Raw genomic sequence first — 25,224 nt, 5'->3', positions numbered from 1 at the left:
GAATAAGTAGACCATGACATAACTAAGTAATATCCCCAGAGGCGGAAACCAGAGTTGTGGACGAGGGTAGTTATAAGGGGTAAAAGTCGCTGTTTTCATTATTTTTTTGTGGCGCTCATGATGGAGATAATGCACCAAAATTTGGGAGTAAGTAGGTCATGAGGCAACTAAGTAAAATCTCCAAGGGCGGAATGCTGCTTGGGGTACAAAGGGGTGGTAGGCAGGGGTGAGTATAAAAATATATGGGTTTTTTTTTTGCCGTTCGTGATCGAGATAGTGCACCAAAATTTGGGAATAAGTAGATCATGATATTACTAAGTAAAATCTCCAGGGGCGGAACGCTGTGTGGGGGCCAAATGTTGTGCCGGGCCACAAAAAAAAAATAATACACACTGCGAATTTGACCCCTTAAAACTACCCTCATCCCCAACTCTGGTTTTCGACTCTGCGGATTTTACTTAGCTAAGTCATGGTCTATTCCATGGTCTATTATTCCCAAATTTTGGGGCTCTATCTCAATCTAGCACGTCGCAAAAAACCCCTTATATTTTTGATATTCACACCTACCCCGACCCCTATATCGGCCACGCAGCGTTCCACCCCTGGAGATTGTACTTAGTTAGCTCATGACCTACTTATTCCCAAATTTTGGTGCACTATCTCGATCATGAGCGTCACAAAAAAATAATAAAGTTCGCGACTTTGACCCCTTATAATTACCTCGGCCCACACTCTGGTTTCCGGCCGTTGGTGAAAGTCATGTACACAACTAATTCATACATAACATATCCCCGTATAGTTTTTCCATATTACTTATCATGCACAAAATCCGCTTCTATCTCTCCGACTATATGGTGAAGTTCTGTCTGTATCTGTTGAAAATTTTAGGCTTAACCAGAAAAAATACTAGATATACATTCGTCACAAAAATTATCGCATAAATGTATAATATAATAGGGAATAGGGAAATAGGGAATGAAACGTAGGAATATTTAACGGTGGTGGTTTATTCCAATAAATTGAAAAATCAAAGTTTAACAGGCCAAAAAAATGAAAATAACAATAAGTATTCAACAATAATTAAAAATACAAATATATAAAATAAAGAATTTCAAGCACAAATCGAACATTTTAGTATCTGGTATTAGCATCTCTCACTCTAATGACATCCCTCATTCTCTGTGGAGAGCCTCTTGTCAGAGGCCGTATGTACTACAATTTTAAATTTTACAATTCTCTCCTTAAAACATTTCTCAATTGATCAAAGATATCTGAAGCGACGAAAACGGCACTCATGCATCTATCTAGGTAGTTTCAAACATACTCAATTGGGTTTAGGTCTGAACGGACAGCTGACCAATCAAGAACTTGATTGAAAATATTGCATTGTTATTCTAGCAACGTTCGGGCGAACGTTACCTTGTATAAGGACGAAACTACATATGTCTCACTAATGGAACAACAGGCACGACATTTTCTTCAAGAACCTCTCTTATATGCCGATTAGCTGTCCGGGACCCCTTCGAAATATGTATTGTTAATTCTATGTGACGTTCAAAGCAAATGCCTCCCCATATTATAATCGAGCCACATCCAAAATTTCTAGCTGCTCTTATGTTACACTGACGCATCTGTAAACTGGAATGCGTTAGGTGTAAGTGAGTAAAGCCTGGTCGCACTAACAGGTCCTAACCCTTAACCACTGGTATGCGGTATGCCATGCCTCGCCGAAAATATATTTTGTTGTAAAAGTATTTTTACAAAAGATTTCTTCGAACAGGATGTGTGTACTAGGGTGGAACGAAAAATTCGAAGTCAATATTTTTTATGGGGCTAGTGCGAAAAACTTGTGTTTTGATGTATAATAAAACTGTAAGAAATCTTTTTTGTATTGGACCCTATCTTCAGGTTCCATATAAAATTTAAATTTTTGAAAATAACAAAAAAAAATAATTTTAAATATTTATTTTTTAACAGTTCTTTGAATCTAAATAATTGTTTTATGATACAATACACATTTTAAGATTGGTAGTCTGATTTTGTGTTAAAAAACGGCATAATAGTTCTAGACTGCAGCCTTGAACGAATAAAGCCTTCCCTTGATTCTGGTCCACAAACAGCAACTGATGCTTCAGTTACTAACTTAAAAGTTCTCTCCACGGATTTTGTATGACAAGAGCAGTTTAAGACCATTATGTTGTTGTAATTCCCAGACTCAATCATATCATATCCCTTACATCTTCATTGGAAATATGTTTTAGCAAAGGAGGAGCCGTAACTTTGAATCCAGAAATAGAAATTAAGCCATTATAATCTGCAGCACTAAAATTTAATATTGGTGTTTTGAATCTCCGGATCTTTTTTCTTTCTCACGTTCTCTAGCTTTCGGCACTCTGCGCAGTCCTAGCTCCCGTATATGTTTTCGTTCATCTTTCATCATACCGAGTAATACATTTTCTTTATTTTTCTTTGGTCAACTGGTAGAAATCGTGAATAATGGATCATTCGCTATAAATGTTTTGAACCATCAGAACAGCTAGGATAAAGTTTTATACAAAACCAAACTGGTGCATACACTTTCTGGATGAAATTTACTAACAGACTTAATTGGGGGCTGGGACATTCAGTTACAACATACAATCGAAGCAACCGATTATCAACTGTCAGCCACCTTGCGTGTGATATTTTCCCAGGTTTTTTAAGGCTCAAATCAATAGGACATTTTCCCGCAGCAACTGCTAGACTGATTTGGTACAAGTACTTCTGATCGGTACTAAGGTCTGTTGTTTCTAATAATACTGCTAGGTTGTTTTCTATTGCGACAAAATAGACAACAGCCTTCTCTTCACAGCGTTCCAGAAGTTTCCCTATTGGCCCTGAAAAACCAAGTGGTCCACTGGTGCGTCCATCTAACTGTTGAATTAAATGACATAGAAGTAGCTCATTGCAATTAAATAAGCAATGAAGTGAAGTGCCGCAGTATTTGTGACGTAGATGGTTGGACTGTAACTGTTGACAAAGGAGCACTGAATTCTTCTTCATGATCATCTGCATCAGAAGAATTTGAGTTAGACCAGCTGCTACTTATGGAAGTATTAGAGGAATCAACGGTACATACTTTAAGAACAATTTCGTCAGATATTTTTGAGAACATGCCTTTGCCGTTATGGTTCTTTCCATTTTCTTCCATATTGCTGTAGATGCTGCAATATCCACTGGTCAAATTGCCATTTTTCGACAGGATCGTTGATCTTGAAGAAAAATTCGCTCATTTTGTGGTACTTTCTCTTGATTTTATCACAAGTACAAACACACACACACACACACACACACACACACACACACACACACACACACACACACACACACACACACACACACACACACACACACACACACACACACACACACACACACACACACACACACACACACACACACACACACACACACACACACACACACACACACACACACACACACACACACACACACACACACACACACACACACACACACACACACACACACACACACACACACACACACACACACACACACACACACACACACACACACACACACACACACACACACACACACACACACACACACACACACACACACACACACACACACACACACACACACACACACACACACACACACACACACACACACACACACACACACACACACACACACACACACACACACACACACACACACACACACACACACACACACACACACACACACACACACACACACACACACACACACACACACACACACACACACACACACACACACACACACACACAGTTCCACTCATGTTGCACTTGCAAGCCGCGATATTCAATAACTTTTTACACTCCTTTCGAAACTGGCAAATCTTTTCTATTTATGAATCAGATGCTTGCTGAGATTTTGTGTACCTATCGCTTAAGATTTTAATACATACTCTGTAAACTCGAGTATTTGGGTCACCTGATGAGAGGTCATAAATACGCATTACTTCAAAATATAATGCAAGGAAAAATAGAAGGAAAACGGAATCGAGGCCGTAGAAGAATGTCGTGGATGCGGAATTTGAGAGAGTGGTTTGGCTGCACCACTAATGAACTTTTTAGGTCAACTGTAAACAAAGTCAGGGTAGCCTTGATGATTTCCAATCTCCGATAGGAGTGGCACAAGAAGAAGAAGACTGTACTCTGTATAAATATTTTTAATCATATCTTGTATGCACTTATGCGATAATGTTGAAATAGAAGCTTTTATTCATATTTGTTCTACTTTCGTTGCAACGGCATTCAAGACGTCGGCGATATATGCATCTTTATTATACTTTGTCAACTTAAGTTCATTATGAATAAAGAGAAAGCACTTTAGAATGTCACACTTAGTTTGTAAAACACAATCATTGAAATTTGATCAGAGCCATATTGATTTTTTCGACAAAAATAATTGTTTTGTTTTTTCATTTTGCAAATCCAATATGGAACCTCAACATATTTTTTTATTTCAAAATGCTCTCGCACCAATTGTTTTCATCACCTGATACAACTTTTAAACGATAGCCACAAGAATTTTTCTTTTCTTTTATTTTTTTTTTACCTTTTTCGTTCCACCCTAGTGTGTACCTTCAAGTGGTGTGTAATTGTACCTCCTCCCAAACCATGCAGTTTTAGTTAGGTTTAGCCTTTTAGCTACGTTGACGTAAAGTTTTCTGGCGGTTTCATGTACCGCATGTCAGTATTTACGTGTATATAGTTTAAAGCAGTCCATTCAGTATTCTTTGAATATTAGAATGGCTGCAAGTTCATCCAGTTGTTCTACTTTCATGCACTTTTAACATTGTTCTACTATTTTTTATTTTACTATACTCGTTTTTTTGTAATTCAGCTTAAAAAGATTTTTTGAGAACCTCCACCTTTTTTATATTATGCAGGCGTTCATAATTTTCTTGAAAAAAATAATGTTAATTTTATTTGGAGGAGTATTTTATTTTACAGCAGTATGAAGAATCATTCCGTAGCTGATGTAAAAAACAAATACAGTGATATAATAGACTAAGAGCTGGGAGCGGATTTTGTGCGTGATAAGTAATATGGAAAAACTATACTAGACAAGGCGAAAACGGCGGGTTCTTTGGAGAAAACATTCCCATGAGACTTTTTTACATAATCACATTCGTGAGACAACCAGAATAAGATTCAAGAAGTCGCCCACGCGAAAAGTGGTCCAAATTTTTTTAACAATTTTTTTTATCTAATTGCACAAAAACCAATATTTTCGGCCCTGACAATTTTTTTTAGGTTTTTTGGACCGTTCTGTAAAAAAAAGGTCTCTTGTAATTTTTCTCTAAAGTTGATCGTTTTCGAGGTAAAAGCATTTTAAAATTAAAAAAAAAAAACGAAAAATGGCGATTTTCAAGGCTTAATAACTCGGTTAAAAGTTATTACTATGAAAGTCAGAAAGTGACTATATCAAATTTTAAATCCCCCCTTACAAGATCCTGAAGAAATTTTTGTCAATATTTGATTACTAAGCTGTTATTTTTAAGTAATAATAATGAGCGCCATACACGTATTAGGCAACCGTCCATGATGGGTGCGAAAGAGATGCCATTTAGGCAGTCCAATGGCGAATCTCACTCGCACTCACATTTACAACTGCGTCAATAGGATATTACCGCTCATTATTAATAATTAAAAATAACAGCTTAGTAATAAATTCATGACACAAATTTCTTCAGGATCATGTAGGGGGGACTTTAAATTTGATTTAGTCACTTTCTGACTTTCATAATAATAATTTTGAACCGAGTTATTAAGTCTTAAAAATGGCCATTTTCGCGTTTATCAAATTTAAAATTGCTTATAATTCGAACACGATCAACTTTATTGAAAATTATAGGAGACCTTTTTTGTCCCGAATGGTCCGAAATATTGAAAATATTGATTTTTGCAATTTGATTAAAAAAATTGTTAAAAAAATTTGGACCACTTTTCAAGTGGACGACTTCTTGAACCTTATTCTGGGATGTCTCATGACTGTGATTATGCAAAAAAATCTCATGGGAATATTTTTAACAACGAACCGCCTTGTCTATACGGGGATACGTTAAATTAGTTGTGCACATAACTTTATCCAACCGGTCGGAAACCAGAGTGGGGGCCGAAGGTAGTTATAAGGGGTCAAAGTCGCGGTTTTTATTATTTTTTTTGTGACGCCCTTGATCGAGATAGTGCACCAAAATTTAGGAGTAAGTAGGTCATGACGTAACTAAGTAAAATCTCTAGGGCGGATCGCTGCTTGGGGTACAAAGGGGCGGTAGGCAGGGGTGAGTATAAAAATATAAGGGGTTTTTTTGCCGTTCGTGATCGAGATAGTGCACCAAAATTTGGGAATATGCAGATCATGACATTCATCATCATCACGTAGCGCTACAACCCTGGGTGGATCCTGGCTGACTGTACAACTTTCTTCCAATTTCTTCGGCCTTCCATCAACCTAGGGTCAAATGGGATGTTCATTTTTCGGAGATCTGCTTGGATGTTATCTCTCCATCGCATTCTGGGACGTCTGAGTGGTCTTTTGCCTGTAGGTCAAAATAGATCATGACATTACTAAGTAAAATCTGCAGGGGCGGAATGCTGCGTGGCGGACAAATGTTGTGCTACGTCACAAAAAAATAATACAAACTGCGATTTTGACCCCTTAAAACTACCCTCATCGCCAACTTTGGTTTCCGCTTTTCGAGATTTTGCTTGGTTACGTCATGATCTACTTACTCCCAAATTTTAGTTCACTATCTCGATCACGAACATGGAAAAGAACAGCGGTAAATCGAAATGATTGGAGAAGCTTATTGAAGGAGGCCAAGGCTCGATTTGGGCTGTAGTGCCATTGGATGGATGGATCTCGATCACGAACGTCACAAAAAATCCCTTATATTTTATATATTTACCCCTGCCCCATCTATTTGTCGGCCACGCAGCGTTCCACCCCTGGAGATTTTACTTAGTTATGCCATGACCTACTTATTCCCAAATTTTGGGGCACTATCTCGATCATGAGCGTCACAAAAAAAAATTAATTAAAACCGCGAATTTGACCCCTTATAACTACCCTCGTCCCCCACTCTTGTTTCCGTATCTGGGGATTTTACTTAGTTATGTGATGGTCTACTTATTCCCAAATTTTGGTGCACTATATCAATAACGAACGTCGCAAAAACCCTTTATATTGTTTATATTCACCCCTACCCCACCCCTTTGTCGGCCACGCAGCGTTCCGTTCCTAGAGATTTTACTTAGTTACGTCATGATCTACTTATTCCCAAATTTTTGTGCACTATCTTGATCATGAGCGTCACAAAAAAAATAATAAAAACCGCGAGTTTGACCCCTTATAACTACCCTCGTCCCCCACTCTGGTTTCCAGCCGTTGGTGAAAGTCATGTACACAACTAATTCAACATATCCCCGTATAGTTTTTCCATATTACTTATCACGAACAAAATCCGCTTCTATCTCTCCGACTATAAGAAAAACTCATATTAAAAACAAAGGAGAATAGGCAACGGTATAACATACCGCATGCCAGTCTCTACTTCTTGAAACATCCACGTCAGCCGTTAACCCGGCACCTGCCACGTGGGGTGCTACCAGCACTCCATAACACATTTTTATCAAATTTTTGGTTTTTCAAGTTTGGTAACCGTGCTGTGCGTCATAGTAGCTTTCTATAATATTATATAGCATAGATGTGTTAGTGTTTGAAGTGGTTATTTAGTGTCATTCTGAACTTATAGCTATAAAGTCGAATTGGGGTGTCATCATCTGGCACTTTAAGTTTTAATTTTTATTTGTATTTTTGATAAGCAGATCAAATTTACCTTTTTTTATTGAGATAAGTGATTTAAATTATTAATATAGACTCTATACTCACTAAATTTTAATTTTTTTAGATATTTTACTTGACTTCATTTATTATGGCTTGGTACTTGCTAATTTGCTTATAACACCTATTTCATTTTATTTTTTAACTTTAATAACATATTAGTGGCTAATAAGTTAATAAAACATGTTTTTTATATTCTTGTGTTACTAACACATTATTTTGTTTCTTAAACAAGTTGATCACAGAAAATTTTTAAGTTGTGCTGTGAGCACCCCACGTGGCAGTTGGCGCCTTGCAAAGCCACGTGGCAGGTGCCGGGTTAAGGGTTAAGCTCCAGCTTAGCCCAGCTCGGCTTATACTTGAAGGATTTACATTATTTATATTTAAGTTTAAGGCACGTCTTAAGCTTAAAACCTGTTGGTGCAACCAGGCATAAGGGTCTTTTGATGCGGCCGACATTATGGAGGTATTTAAATTCTTCTAAAGTCTTCCGTTTTTCTGGAAATCTAATTTGAAGTCCATTAGAAATACTGATTAGTTTTCATGTAATGTTCCCAATACGCCTAAATCCCATAATTTAGGAGTTATTGTTACATTTTCAATTTTTTTAGTAAATTATAAAACTGAATTTTTTCGTCCCTGGCAGAAAATTTATGCTTAACTTCTGAGTAGCACTTTCCTTATATAGACCTGGACTATAATTTCAGTGTTTTTCTAGATAAGCTTCTCCGCATCTTCAATAAGGCATTTCCTTTAATCCCTATTAAGCCAAAACATCGGAAACCTTGGGTTACGAAAGGTATTCGCATATCAGCTAAGAATATGCGTTCACTACTATACATCAAGAAATTTACTACCAATGTTTCTGTCACTGAATATATCACTAAATACAGGACAACATATGTAAAACTTGCCAAATCAGCTAAAAAAGCCTATTATCAAAATCATCTGGGAAGCTCTAAAAGTATTGCAAAAGAAACTTGGTCTATAATAAACGATCTTCGAAATAAAACTCACACAGCTAAATCATTTTCCCTTCCAAATCCTGAAAGTCTAAACGACTACTTCGTTAATGTGAGCAAAAATATAACATCAACTATTTTGCCGCAACAAGATCCCATTTCCTATCTTCCTAACTCAAGAAAGGTCTCGAATTCATTCTTTTTAAAACCAGTCGATAACTCTGAACTGATCCAGACAATCAATAGTATCAAAAGCAAATCATCTTGTAGTACTGATGGACTATCTATAACAATTTCTCTAATCTCACAGAAAATGTGTTGGAAATCCTCGTCTCTCTAATTAATGATTCCTTCGAAAATGGTAAATTTCCAGAGTGCCTAAAGAAAGCCATTATTATTCCTCTTCATAAGGGTGCAGAAAAATCTGATGCTTGCAACTATAGACCTATTGCCTTACTACCGGTACTCTCCAAAATTATTGAGAGACTCATTAAAACTCGACTTATGTACTTTATCGTTGATAACAACATTTTATCACAAAATCAGTTCGGCTTTTTAACAAATAATTGTATCACTGATGCCATGTTTTCTGTACCACATGAGGTTTACCAAGCAATAAACAATAATCTCTATACCGCCACTGTTTTTTGCGACTATGCCAAAGCTTTTGATTGTGTAAATCACGACATCTTGATTACAAAACTAAATTTCTATGGAATTCCAGGTATTTCTTTAATTTGGTTCCAATCCTACGTGAATAATAGGAAACAACTAGTTAGAGCAAATGATACTGACTCTAGTCTCAAAAACATTGTATGTGGAGTACCACAAGGTTCAGTATTGGGTCCTCTTCTATTCCTTTTCTTTATAAATGACATCACTAATTTAAAAATCGATGGAAAAATTTTTCTTTTTGCTGATGACACCAGTACCACTTGGAGCAACTCAACTATTGCATCTCTTCATGAAACTATATCTTCGGATATACTGAAGATAAAGACCTGGTCTGGCTCTAATTTACTCTCTTTTAACGTAAATAAAACAGTAGCATTATCCTATAACGAAGCCATATCTTATTAACAAGAAGTCTTAATGACAGCCAGATCAGTACCGTTGATTCTATAAAATTTCTTGGTATTTTTTTAGACAGCAACCTCAAATTGTCCCTTCATATCGATTCGTTAAGTAACAAACTCGCCTCAGCTTGCTGTGCAATAAGTTCTGTCTCAAGGGAACTCAATTTATCATCTTCTAAAATAACATATTTTTCGTTGTTCGAGTCTGATCTTCGATATGGTCTTCCTTTTTGGGGTTCTAGTACAGCTGCTCAATTTAATGTTATTTTTAAATTGCAAAAAAGAGCAATAAGATATCTGTTTGGCCTCAGAATATCTACACATTGCAGAAGTTACTTCCGAGATCACGGAATTTTAACACTTTGATCTTTATATATTCTAGAAACGGTTTGTTTAATTCGTAAACACCTTCATGTCTTTCCAGCAAGCAGTGCCGGTTTAACACAGTCTGCCGCCCGGTGCTGATACGGATGCCGCGCCCAGGCTCAAAAATATTTCTTAACTTTATTTCAATTAATAATTAAAACCGGTATAATTTGACTTAAACTTTCAATTGCTGTCAGCAGAATTGCTATTTTATTTTTTAATCAAACGTTATTCGCGTTCAAAAATTGCAATTTCTCGATTTTTTGAAAGTTCCACCGCGTTTATCTCGAAAACTATGCATCCTACGAAAAAACTTGTAAGAACATTTTTGCTTAGAATTACCCAAGAAATACAAAAAAATGTTTTATTTTGCGAAAAATCGATTTTATGTAATTCCTTAAGTTCTTTGTTTATAACAATCTTATCGACATCCGGATCAACTGTTACCCAAAAAATTCGTGTTCTACGGGTCAAAATACATAAAAAACTTGGGTAAGTCCATCTAAATAAAGGAGCCCGTAGCACCCCCTCCTGGACACAGCACTAATTTGTTTATAAGCCAAAAAATTGTTTATAACTTTAAAACATTGCTGAGGCTGCTTCAATAATCCGATTTCAATTCTGTAAAGTGCATTAGATAGGTGGAGTACTTATTTATATGTAAAAAAATTTACAAATCTTTGTATGTTCTAGTTTTTGTTGTGCAATATTTTAAAAAAATTTAATTTTTTAAACAAAGTTTAGATTGCAAAATTATTATGCAAAATCTAGTAAGTTAATTTTAATGAAATTTGGTGTACGGTTTTAGCACATTAAAAAATTTTTCTAAGCGAATTAGGAAGGTTCCAAGTGTAACCTAAGTGATGGAAAATAATTTAATAAAGACAGGCTTGTTTTGCCCCCTTATTTTATATTTATTGCTATTTTGAAGCAAGGGTGATAAATTAAGACATTTTTAACAAATCGCATCTGATAGAAAATTTAATTATCTTTGTTTTATTCCTATAGGACTTTGTTCTAAAATGAATAGTTTTTAAGTTATAATCAAAAAAAGTAGAAAAAAAACGAAATATTTTGAAATTTTTAAATATTTTATCTTTTTATTAATGTTCGGGGTATACTTGAGAAGGAGCATAAATTAATTATTATTAACGAAGTTATCACCTAACTTTATCCGCAAAAATTTGAATGCCACCTCTCACATCCACCTAAAAACAGATTCTTACTGGTCTAATTATTTTCTTAAACGCTGTAGAATGATATAATTTTACGGCGCGCGGCATGTTTGTACGTTATCTGAGATTTAGATAACATAAACTGAACACAGTGCATAAACCATATAGGTACGTCGACGTTAATAATAATAATTTATTTATAAATTATTGTTAAGTTTTCAAGTTAATGATAAAACAGAAAAAATTTTATTATTATATCATGTGGATTTGTATGCAAATTTTATTTTACCATAATCATATAATTTCGGAACAGCACGCGCTTCGCGCGTACCGCCCTAGAACCTTCAACCGCCCGGTGCTACAGCACCCAAAAGACCCCTGGTTAAACCGGCGCTGCCAGCAAGGCCCAATCGTCTTTACTCCACCAGAAATTCAATCTTTGACATTTGTTTACCGATTCCATCCACTGAGTTAGTAAAGAAATCTATATTATATTCCGCAAAGAAACTGTACAACCATCTCCCGTTACAACTTAAACCTGCAACATCTTTCCCAAAGTTCCGCAAAATGACAAAAGCCTATCTATCTAAAAGCCTATCTATCTATTCAATAGAAGAATTTCTTAACGAATAACTAAGAAAATTGGGTTTCATACGCAGTAGCATAAACTTGTCATTTCCTTATGTATTTTATTTCATTTGTTGCAAGTATGTTCAATTTGCAATACATTATTTTGTCTTGGCTTTTATATCTTATATTATACTGTACATATATTGACGATTTATTTAATTTAGTATCTTGTTGTTGTTATTTGTTATTGATATTGTTTTCTTTTGACTGTATGTAAGCTTTGTCCATAAAATTGCAAAAAATTTTAGTGACAATAAAGCATATTTCTATTCTATTCTATTCTATTCTAGATATTATTTGAGATTTTTGGATCAGTCGGACCAAAAAAGGTCTTTCGTATTTTTTCTCTAAAGTTGATCGTTCTCTATCTTATCAGCTCCGCTACTTTAAAGTATTCTGCCTGTACGGTAGTTTCAAGAAAGAAGAAAAAGAAACAATATCAACAATTTTGAATCGTCATATAAGCCGTAAGTTATTTTAATGTCTATACAGTATATTTTAGGGTAATTTATCACTCAGCACTTAGGTCTAACCGCTCTTGTTAATGGGACTTACAGTCAAACCAAATTTCCTACAATTGCTTTGCAAAGTTGAACTTTCGTGTGGGGATCGAGCATTTGACCTTACAAATGATATTCTAGTTACGCATGAGTGCCACGGGCCCTTTTAAAACACAACCCGTTTGTATTGCTGAGAAAATGGGCGTAAAATAATTAATAATGGCGTAAAGTAATTAATAATAAGAGTAAAACGACACCGATACTACACAAAAAGAAAAATATACTATAATTAAAATGTTTCCGTGGGCTCTTCTATTTGTAATATAGTGAGTTTGTTGGGCCATTTAATGTGTTATGGTCCGAGCGCTAGTAGACACTTTTGGGTACGTATTTGAGCAATATGAAAATTTTTCAGTTAACTCTTCCGTAATAACCTAATATAAAATTGCAGGCCTGGATGGAGGGTCGTTAGTCATTAACACCAAAGTTAAAAAAAGGGTAAAAATATCTATGATACGACTTGTAATATTTTTTGAATAAATTTAAATACTCAAAAATAAAGAAAATAAACAAGCCTGGCCTCCCCCAGGATTATTTTGAGGAGGTGTATCTGAACTTCAGGAGGTTGCATCTGAATTTACACATAATTTTAACCAATATAAAATATCGTCGGTGATACTGCAATATGTCGTATGTCGCAATGAGGTAATATTTCAGGAGAGAAAAAAACTCTTCCCATCGATCATTTTTAAATTTGAAAATGCGATTATTTGTATATGATGTATCCTTTATTTGGGTACTAGTATAGGAACACGATTTTTTGTTCAGTGGAATGTTAAGCAAAATGCCGGTGCATATGACACATTGCATTGAAAGTTTAAATATTTTATGTCACATTCGACAATTTTGTAATTAGTCCGTTCTTTAACGGTAAAATATTGCAAAACTTCTAAATTTTAAAGAACCGCTTGGATTGACATGAAATTTGGCATACACATAGCTAACAAGTCAAAGAAAAAAAAGTGATATTGTGCCGATATGTGCTTTTGCTCTGGGGGTGGTTTTCACCCCCTCTTGGGGGTGAAAAAATATTCGTCCAAAGAAAGTCAGGAAATGGATAAACTGGTTAATTTTAAGTAACTTTTGTTCTATAGAGTTTTTTCACTAAGTTAATACTTTTCGAGTTATTTGGCAGTGAATATGTTCATTTTTTCAACAAAATAACCACGCTTTTAGACGGTTTTTCGCAAATAACTCAAATAGTAAGTACTTTGTCGAAAAAACATTCTTAACAAAAATATAGCCTGTAAAAAATATAAAAAAATGGTGTATATATCACGTCTCTACACCTAGTAGAAGCAGAGTTATAGCTAATGAAAAATAGGTTCATATTCGTCAAATTCCAAATGGAATATTTTAACGTGAAATAACCAAAAATGAAGCGCATTTCGGGGAAAACTCATTACAACTTTTTTAAAGTGTTTAAAAAAAGCTTTATTTTGTTTTATAACAAAAATTTCTAGCATCAAAATTAAACAAGTTACGCTCAAAATAAAGTTAGTCCCTTTTGGTTTTGGTAAAAAAATCGAGAAAATCACCCCCTAATTAGTATCTTAAATGAACTTAATCGTTACGACTTCACAAGTTTCTTAACTCGTGTATATATTGTTTATATGATCTGTAAGTTTCATCGGTTCAAAGTCCTTATTATTGAAAGGGCTGTAGTTAAAAGGGGTTGAACGAGTCACTGATCACGAATATATGCAAATTTAGAAACACTAAATCTTAATCAATTTTTGTCTAACAGAAAAACAAAAAAATACATGATATTCAGAAAAGCAAATCTGGCTTTTTTTGTTTTTCGAGATTTTTGGTATCTCTAACAATTTTTAAGTTATTTTGAAAAAAAAAGCATATTTTTCAAAATTTTCATTTTTAAAAATTTTACTTTGAAACCAAATTTTTTCAAAAATAAGCACTTTGAATCGATGAAACTTACAGATCATATAAACACAACATAAGTAAAATAATTTGTGGAGCGGTAACGATTAATTTAATTTAAGTTGCTGATTAGGGGGTGGTCTTCCCGATTTTTTTTTTGGAAAAACAAAAGGGACCAACTTTATTTTGAGCGTAACTTGCTTAAATTTAATGCTAGAAACTTTTTGTAAAAACAGAAATAAAGCTTTCTTTAAACACTTTAAAAAAGTTTTAATAGGTTTTCCCCAAAAGGTGCTTAATTTTTTGGATATTTCACGTCTAAATATTATATTTGAAATTTGGTGAATATGAATCTATTTTTCATTGGCTGTAACTCTGGTTCTACGATATCCAGAGACCTAACGCGTACACGTATTTTTACTTTTTTATAGGCTATATTTTTGCTAAGAACGTTTTTCTCGACAAAATACTTACTTTTTGAGTTACTTGCGAAAAACCGTCTAAAAATGTGGTTATTTTGTTGAAAAATGAACACATTCACTTGCAAATAACTCGAAAAGTGTTGACTTGGCGAAAAAGCTCTATAGAACAAAAGTTACTTAAAATTAGTCAATTTACCCATTTCCGGACTTATTTTGGACTTATATTTTTTCACCCCCAAGATGGGGTGAAAGTCACCCCCAGGGCAAAAGCACACATCGGCACAATATCACTTTTTTTCTTTGACATGTAAGCTATACGTATGCCAAATTTTATGTCAATCCAAGCGGTTCTTTAAAATCTAGAGCAAAAACCGTGAAAGAATGGACTAAATGGTAGGGGAGCAAAGTATGCTAAATGTGCAGTCACTCGAGCGTTTTGGGGACTTATTGGGTTGTGAAGAGTAGGTACTAAAACCAAAAAAGTTAAGTAAAATTTTCCATTTCAGTGGGAACTTGTCCATTTTTAATTGAATTTTCCATTTCCAACAATCGTTTTTTTAGATTATAGCGCCATTTCTCCATAATTCAAAAAAATGTCTCGTTTAAAAGTTACTTATTTTTACGTATGGAATCCAAATCTGCGATAAAAAATGGGGCTCCTATTTAATATTTTAAAGAAACCCCCACCCCACCTCCGTGGGGTCTCGTGTTTGGTGTCATTCGATAGATTTTTGAAAAATATTGAATAAGTGTATTTTTCAGTTTTTCGATCTGATGTTTATTTCGCGAAATATCGCGGGATTCGTGTTTAAAATATTAAATTTACCCCCCTCCCCTCTTAGTGGGAAGTCGTGTTTGGTATAATTCGATAGATTTTTGAAAAATATTGAGTACGTATTTTTTAGTTTTTCTATCTGTCATTCATTTCGCGAAATATTCGCTTTTTTCTTGTGAAACTTTGGGAATCCCAAAGTTTCACAGTTTCCCATTTCCTTACGCCCCGCTCAGATCGTCAGATTTTTTAAATATACACTGTTTTGCATGTACTTAACTTACCTTATTTTAATCTGACGATTTCGAGTTTTCCTAAGGATAGATTTTTTTTTCGGCCCCCCTTTTAACGAACTCCCCTGCATTAAGAGCCCATATATGGTAGAGGTACATTTTCAGAGTACAAGGTTTCTACCATGTAATAATCTGACGCGCTCGAGTAACTGCAAAATTCCCTGCTTGGGCTCCCCTGCTATAATGCATGTACACCTCAGAAAAACAATTAATTCTTTTCAAACCTTTTGTTTATTTTATTTAAATCGCGGAGAACAAAACAAAAAATTCTACACTGATAAACTGGAAAGAAGAAAATATCATACACATTAAGTTTTTATATGTGAACAGACTTGGAGAGACACACAGGTATGTTTAAGATTATCATAAAATGCATGATAATTTGATTCTATAACAGATTTTAATTGTTGAAGATGTAAGAATTTTGAATCCTCAATTGGGCGTGGCGATAAATATAAGGGTTCGTGAATTACAGACGTTCTAGTACGACTTAGTCTTCGTGGCGGTTCGAGCCATTTATCAGTAAAATTGATTTTGTATTTTATCAGTCCTTGAGGAAGATATTGCAATGCACAAATATCTGTGACACAAGGATCACCTTTTTGGCTTCCAGGTCGAATTTGTGTGTACATTCCTTTGTTGTATTGTAAAAAATCATTGTAATGCAAAGACATTACTTTGTAAGGGGATGGGTTTTGCCTGGTTTCACCCCTATTCAGCGGTCCCTATAAGCGCGGTCCCCGATTGAGCGGTCTCAATACAGCGGTCCCCGTTTCAGCGGTACCCCGATTCAGCGGTGCCCAATTCAGCGGTCCCCATAAACGCGGTCCCCAATAGAGCGGTCTCAATAAGAAAATAATAATATGACAATGATAAGTAATTAGTTTTATTGTAGGATATTGTTTTAACTAATTCTTGTTTGAAAATATACAGGTAATATCTAAGTATCTGGTATATACCCCAGTTAATAGGGAAAAAATCATCGATTTCACGTAAAGATGTTCTACAGGGTTTTCAAAGTTTTAAACGGTAGATGAGGGATAACTGATGATAATTCCGTGAAGACGTACAGCTGATTTTGCTTTTTTTTAACAATTATTGTAAAGAATGAAAAAAGCAGTTTTTTGACTATACAATGTTTCTTGTACATTTTAGAGAAAAATGTTTCAAATAAATGTAGATCTTAAAAAGTTCTTTAATTCGGTGGTAAGCATATTGTAATATATAAACAATTGACCGAGATAATTGCAATAAACTCTCATTTTTGCAGTAAATTATAAATATTAATAACTTTATTTTTTGCACAATGACGTAAAATTTAATTACTTTAAATTATGTCAATTAATGAGTTATTTAAGTGTGCTAAATTTCAACTAGATCGACCAAATAGTTTATAAGTTATTCAATTTGTTTATCCCAGAGAACAATTGCTTATACAACTGTTCTTGCCCTACAGTGACTCTTTGAGATATTTAGCAGATCGCAGTCGATTATTTGAGACTTTAATTTTAAGACGTATTAAAAAAATTTTAACATTTTATTGAAATTGTTATTAAAAAAACTGTTTGAAAAAGACCTGACTTTTTAGCTTATAAACAATTAGAATAACTTAGATATTTTTTATGTTCCGTGCTTGCATGTAGGCTCAATGAAAAGCTGATGAAAAAGTTCATATAAAAAAGAAAAAATAATTTTATATGACAAACAAATCAAGTTAGCATTTATTTTTTAATAAATCATATTTCCGTTGTTCATACAAACTAAGAGCTGAAAATTGAACAGATTGTATATGAGAATCTACATTTTATGATCCAGTTTATGAACTGCCTATGCAGTGAAATAATAAAAAGTTGCGACCCTTTAAATTGATGGAAAATCATGGAAAAATCAATTGATTACATTTTTTTTAATTATTGAATTTTACAATTAGTTCGTAAGAATTCTGTAAATTTTATTAAATAAAGTATATTATTAAGATAAATATATAATAAAAAATATACATTAAAAAAGAAAAAAATAGTTTTATATGACCAGTAGAAATCAAGTTAACATTTGTTTTTTAATAAACCATATTTCAATTGTTTACAAATATTAATAGGTGAAAATTGAAAAGATTTTATATAAGAATCTACATTTTATAATCCAATTTATGGATTCTATATGCAGTGAAATAATAAAAAGTAAGGACCCTTTAAAATAATGGAAAATCCCTGAAAAGTAAATTGATTACATTTATTATAAAAGTTATTGAATTTTACAATTATTATTATTTTGTAAGGATTCTGTAAATTTTATTAAATAAAGTATATTGGTTAGATAAATTCTATAATAATTATAAATTAAAGCAATACATAATTTTTTTTAATTTGATACTGCCTTAATAAAGTAATTTTGTTTTATTATAATTTTATTCGATGAATCTATTAATATTTGTCTAGGTAAGCATCTAATAAGTATAAATTATATTTTTGCATTATTTAATGATGTATGTGTAAGTTCAATAATTAGAATTAAATTTCTGTATTCGTTTTAATAGTAATTTATTTGAATAAATTTATATAATTAAGTAAAAAAATTAAAAATAAAAGAATGTTCATGAATTTTAATTTGATTATTCTAGTCAACGTCTACAACTTACAAATTGCTTCTTTGCAAGTTATAGTTCATCTTCTACAAAGTGTATTTATTTCTTTAAATAAATCATCTAACTCAACTTCGTCAAGAATGACTGCAGCGCGATTGAAACATTTTTTTCTCTTCTTCTTCCAGGCTTGTCGGATTTGTCGTACTGGCATCATAAATGACCATTATTAAAAATGCTCGTTGCATAATGTAGTATTATTTTGAAAATACGTAAATACAACATCAAATTTTTTGCAAATTATTTACCATATTACCCTACTTTTTATGCAATTGCAAAGCTATATATAGGGTGATTTTGGGACAATTTATTGTTTATTTTATAAAATTCATTTTTTATTAAAAATGTATACCATTTTTATTCAGTTGCAATGCGAAGGCAAAACAATCTTACTTTTCAATTAGAATACGGAGTGCAGTCCAGTCCCTTGAACCGCGATTTTCGGCTCTTATTGGAGCCTTCATCGGAAGGAACGTAGGCACTGTTCTCCATTTGGAACTTTACCAGCTGCAGACGGGGGATGTGAATTGCATAGTGTAGAATTCCTTCCCTCTCGTCTTCACTGCAGCATCCATTTGACTTGCAAATTGTAGAAGTCTTGGCGGTGTCACCAGGAAAGTGTACCAATAAGTTTTTAATTTAAAAATCTTTTAGTAATATTTTTAATATTTTACAAATATTAATAATTTACTATTAGGATTGAAAACTACTTCGTCATTTTTTATTGTTAAAACTACTGTCCCCAAGAGGGTCCTGTTTTTACTCATTTTCCTGAACGATGCCTCTCAAACGGCATGCTGCAGAACCAAACGCCGCTGAAACGGGTCGGTGGAATCGAGAACCGCCGAAACGGGGACTGCTGAAATGGGTACCGCTGAACCGGGGACTGCTGAAAAGGGTCGGTGGAATCGAGAACCGCTGAAAAGGGGACTGTTAAAATGGGGTCTTACCTTTTGCCTGGCCGCTTTTATAATTTTAGTATAATATGCGGGAACAGCAATATCATTTTTTCTTCCTAACTTTCTCTTAATCTCACTGTGGACCAAATCCACCTCCATCTGGGTATGTCCTACCTCTAGGTACTTTTGCTCTATAATAATATTTTTCTCCATAGCTATCTCCAGCAAACCATTTGACACATTTACATTTCTGTTTTGGTACGCACAACCGTCGCTCCATAGGATTATTTCCTTCGGGTGGTGTCTTTCTATCTCTTCATTAAGAAACTACTAAAATGGAAACAAACACATCGCTATCTAAACCTCCATTTCCCTTGTGACATAAATAACAAGCCACATCTTTGTTATTAAGCTTAAAAAATGTTTGGTTTTGAACCTTCAGTTTTTGTTTATAGTACATGGCAGAGGCTTGGGTATATGGACAAAGAAGAACGGCTTGTAAGTCCATAGTGTAGACATAACTTGAGTTTTCTGCCTCTGACGAGATAGCTTTTTGTTTGTCTTGTTCTTTTTCTGAGCGTGCCTGTTCTTTCTTGGCAACATGTCTATCATAATCTGATTGACTTAAATTTCCCTTCTTAAACATCATCCATGTGTTGCACTGATCCTTACAAGGAGTGTAAATTTCAAGATTTCTTGTCTTAGAAGTTTTAAGGAAAAGTCTATAAGAACAAGGTCTTATGTTGTGACGTTCACAGTAGTTAATAAACACACGATGCAAATATCTGTAACTGTTCCAAGTGGGTTCGAAATAAACTTTTCTACTGGATGCTCGACAGTAGTGCGATTCAACTTTGGGCAGGCTGTCTAGGACTAGATTAACATTTTTTGTACATTCACAATCCTGGGGTGGCTATATTAAAACTGGTCTAATAGCTTGCTCTTTATTTGGTAAACATTTCTTTGAAACCCATTCGCTTACAGATTTTTCGCCAACACCTAAAGTGGCTAAAAACATTTTTTTTGGATACGGCATGATATTTTTTTGAAGACTCCTGATTATCTCTAGCAATTAAATAATATTTAAAACCTGTTTTCTTTCGGGACTCCTCTTCTACAGTGTTTCTTCTTTTGTGCTTGGGCTGAGAGTGCAGTACAAGACTGCTTACATAAATTTGTTTACTTTCCCAAGAATTCATTTCCCAGAAATAGTGAAATATTTTATTACGCATTTCATTCGTAATTTGCGAACATTCAAATTTTTGTTGCGGCCCCTTTGTTTCATTTTTGTGCCCCCCACATGATGGCTTTAGTTGGCGCCTACCTTTGTAGGCTGACTGCTGGTACGTTCCTTCATTATTTTTCTGAAATCCCTTGTACGCATGTCCTTTAAGTCGCGCTTGTGAATTTTTTGCTCGATTCCACTGTGATGGATCTCTTTGCCCTTTGCTCCTGCGTTTTTTGCTCTTCCGTCCGGTATCTGATGATCCTCTTGGATTCCAACTACATTTTCTGAGTCAGTATCAGTTTCTGTTGGCAGATACTCGCTGCCACTGTCACTTTTATAAAATGAATCTGGTTCGTCCGAATGTGTTTCAGTATCTGGATTTTCTGGTGTTGCATCATCGATATTTTCTTCTTCTATTATCATTTCTTCCTGATAGTCAATTATTGGTATATAAGTGTCTGTGTTCTGATCCAAATAATATGATTTTTGAGCTATATCGGTTTTGGAATGCCATGTTTCTTTTGGAATTTCTGCCACTTCCAGGGGTGTTAAAACTGGATTCTCTTCTAATTCTGCATTTCCTAATAGATCTTCCACTGGCTCTGGAACCGTGCTTTCTATTCTTTGAGGACTTGATGCATCGTCCAATGGATATGTCCAAATGTTGATATTATCGTCTTCAGGTACTTGGTGAGAGGCGACTGCACTTGAAGCTGAATTTAAAGCTAATTCCACCAACAGCCGTGCTCTGTGACATTATTCATTCACTGAAAAGAAAAAACAAAAACATGCAATATGTCGTATGTCAATACCTAACTTGAAGAGGAATAACACTAAATAAGCTAAATTTTGAATGCAATGTGTTGTATGTCGCATAGTATTATTCAATTAATTAGTGTAGTAAATCAATAACACTAAAAAGAGAATGATTAAGTAACAACCTAATTGCATTTTATGTATTTGAAAAAACGTAAATCTCATTATAAGAACCTAAATGTTAAAATAATTTATTTATGTAAAAAAAATTGAGGTTATACTACTTATTTTTTCAATTATTATTGTGTTTGTCAACTACAAATTGGACTATATATAACGTTTTAGTATTTTAAATTCAAATAAGAACAAAAAACTTACCATATAATATATATTATGTATTATTCAAAAAACAATCACAAAATTCACTTTTATCACTTCTAACTCCTATTTTTAAATATTGAATGGGTTGCATATGTGAGTCCATATTAAATATAGTAATGAAACACAGACTTACTCACAATCATTTAATTATACTTTGACGACCGGTTTCGATCTCTACAATATACAGATCATCTTCAGGTCGGCGTTACAAGTAGTTAAATGCTACAATAAGAGAAAACTTGTGTTAGACCAGTGTCTGATTGAAGAGATGTTAATAGAAAGCCAAATTTAAAAAAAATTTTTATAAAATTTTTTGAAATAAAGGTTTGCAACTGTTGACATTTCAGAATATTGGTATATACAAAGTCAAACCTATGAGTAAAAATGCTCATAGGCATGTATGTGCAAATGGGTGCATACAGTTTGAATTTGTTGAGATTAAAATTTTTAACCATTAAAAAACAAAATAAACATAAACTGACTTAAATATGCTTCCAAATTCAAAGTAGTAATAATAAAAGAGATAGTAATATTGTTCTAATCTACTTACATGCCGTTACAAGGATTGCGTTGCAACTTAGTTGTTGTCATATTAGTACGTCCAAATTATGCTAATTGGTTTGTTGGGATAGTGATAGGGTAAACAGACATGTTACGTAGGTTAAAACACAGTAAGATTTCGAATTTGGATCCATTCAGGATCCAATCAGGATCCATTCCAAATTCGAAATCTTACTGTGTTTTAACCTACGTAACATGTCTGTTTACCCTATCACTATCCCAACAAACCAATTAGCATAATTTGGACGTACTAATATGACAACAACTAAGTTGCAACGCAATCCTTGTAACGGCATGTAAGTAGATTAGAACAATATTACTATCTCTTTTATTATTACTACTTTGAATTTGGAAGCATATTTAAGTCAGTTTATGTTTATTTTGTTTTTTAATGGTTAAAAATTTTAATCTCAACAAATTCAAACTGTATGCACCCATTTGCACATACATGCCTATGAGCATTTTTACTCATAGGTTTGACTTTGTATATACCAATATTCTGAAATGTCAACAGTTGCAAACCTTTATTTCAAAAAATTTTATAAAAAATTTTTTTAAATTTGGCTTTCTATTAACATCTCTTCAATCAGACACTGGTCTAACACAAGTTTTCTCTTATTGTAGCATTTAACTACTTGTAACGCCGACCTGAAGATGATCTGTATATTGTAGAGATCGAAACCGGTCGTCAAAGTATAATTAAATGATTGTGAGTAAGTCTGTGTTTCATTACTATATTTCCTATTTTTAAGTTTACAGCTCACTACCTAATGAGTAATTTAAGTGACATACGCCGTATCGAAATATCCAATTATGCGGCGTTGCCACATACGGTGAGAATGATTCTGACATACGCCATACTGAAGTATCACGTATATTTGCACGTAAAAAAAATCATGGTAACTGTTAAACTTTCACCTGCGATATTTTGCAGGGTCATAGAGGACTGTAATTTGGTTACAATGGATACATAAACGGAAAATGGCCGTATTTGTGACATACGACAAATTGCAGTATCACCGACGATATACAACTATACATGTTCAGCTATGTACTTTTCGTCCTGACAGGGGGTGCAATTGCTATTTTGACAGGGTATTTTTAATATTAAAAATAAATGTCCTAAAAAGACACGATTTTTGGGTGACATTTTCTATCTGTTTTTGTATGTGAATGAAAGGCGCTATAGGTAAATAGGTGTAACAAAGAGCGTAATATATCGTCTACGTCCATTCGCTCGAACAAAATCACGTGACCTAACGATACCTATGTTGTTGTGCCTCAAAATTATGGAGTAATTATTTATGGTAGGGGAGCCCAAGCGGGGATTTTTGCAGTAACTCGAGCGCGTCAGATTATCATATGGGGAGAAACCTGGTACCCTGTAGATGTACCTCTAATATATTGGCTCTAAACACAGCGGAATTCGTTAAGGGGGGGCCGAAAAAAAAAATCTATCCTTAGAAAAACTCTAAATCATCAGATTAAGATAAAGTAAGTTAAGTACATGCAAAAAAGTGTATATTTCAAATCTCCGGCGATTTGGGCGGGACGTTAGGAAATAGGTGAGTCACAAAGTTTCACAAGAAAAAAGCGAATATTTCGCGAAATGGACGAGAGATCTAAAAACTAAAAAATACGTACTCAATATTTGTCAAAAATCTATCGAATGATACCAAACACGACTCCCCACGGAGAAGGGTGAGGGGTAAATTTAAAAATTTTAAATTCGAATCCCACGATATTTCGCGAAATGAACATCAGATCGAAAAACTGAAAAATACACTTAGTCAATATATTTGAAAAATCTATTGAATGGCTCCAAAGACGATCCCCCACGGAGGAGGGTGGGGGTTGCTTTAAAATTTTAAATATGAGCCTCCATTTTTATTGCAAATTCGGATTTCTTACGTAAAAATAACTTTTATTTGAAACATTTTTTCGAATTATGGATAAATGACGCTATCATCGAAAAAAACGATTGTTGGAAATGGAAAATTAAATTAAAAATGGAAAGTGCCCACTTAAATGGAAAACTTTAGTTTGGTTTTAGAACCTACTCTTCACAACCCAATAGATCCCCAAAGCCCTTGAGTGACTGCACATTTAGCATACTTTCCTCCCCTACTATTATATATTTTAAATTTTTCAGAAAATTTTTTATTAATCAGAAGAAGATATACTTACTATAATAGTATATTATGCAACGAGCATTTATTGATGGTCATTATGAAGCGAGTATGAGGGATACGAAACGAGCTGCCTAGCGGTGAGTTCAGAGTGTGAGCTTCATAATGATAATTAAATGCAAGGTGTATACACGATTTTTTCTATGATCATTCTCAACAAAAAATATAAATATACAAATTTATTAATTTTGTAAAGCAAACAAATTAAGTAGTTTGTCAGTGTCAGTTTGTTTACATATTGAGAACTGTTAAAGCGTATGTATTTGACTCGCCATTGGCCACTGCGCGTGTGCCACCTCGATTATATTGGTTAAAAATCTGTATCTTCATGAAAATCTGTATCATAATAAGTTCATTATTATACAGGTAGTGAAATCATAATTTATATATATGAGAATAGAAAAAAGAAATTCGGCAAATATGAATAGAAAAATTAAATTTATTATAACAAATATATCTAAAAGCAACGAATATAGACGAAAGATGATTGCTAAAAGTATAAAAATAAAAATTAAAATAATTCT

General features: G+C 33.9%; 1 protein-coding gene and 1 long non-coding RNA gene across 2 annotated transcripts in view; one reads left to right on the top strand and one right to left on the bottom strand.

The window, feature by feature from the left end:
* LOC114330024 (guanylate cyclase 32E) overlaps positions 1 to 25,224 on the bottom strand; it is a 965,459-nt gene that overhangs the window by 332,137 nt on the left and 608,098 nt on the right. The gene's annotated exons all lie outside the window — the stretch shown is intronic.
* Positions 22,662 to 25,224, top strand: part of LOC126882481 (uncharacterized) — a 170,587-nt gene continuing 168,024 nt past the window's right edge. Inside the window, exon 1 of the long non-coding RNA XR_007697358.1 lies at positions 22,662 to 22,807. This is a non-coding gene — a long non-coding RNA (uncharacterized LOC126882481). The remainder of the gene's footprint in view (positions 22,808 to 25,224) is intronic.

The sequence above is a fragment of the Diabrotica virgifera genome, chromosome 1 (assembly GCF_917563875.1).
Source record: "Diabrotica virgifera virgifera chromosome 1, PGI_DIABVI_V3a".
Lineage (NCBI taxonomy): Eukaryota > Metazoa > Arthropoda > Insecta > Coleoptera > Chrysomelidae > Diabrotica > Diabrotica virgifera.
The sequence above is the reverse complement of the archived record's forward strand: the minus strand, read 5'-3'. Positions and strand labels throughout refer to the sequence as shown.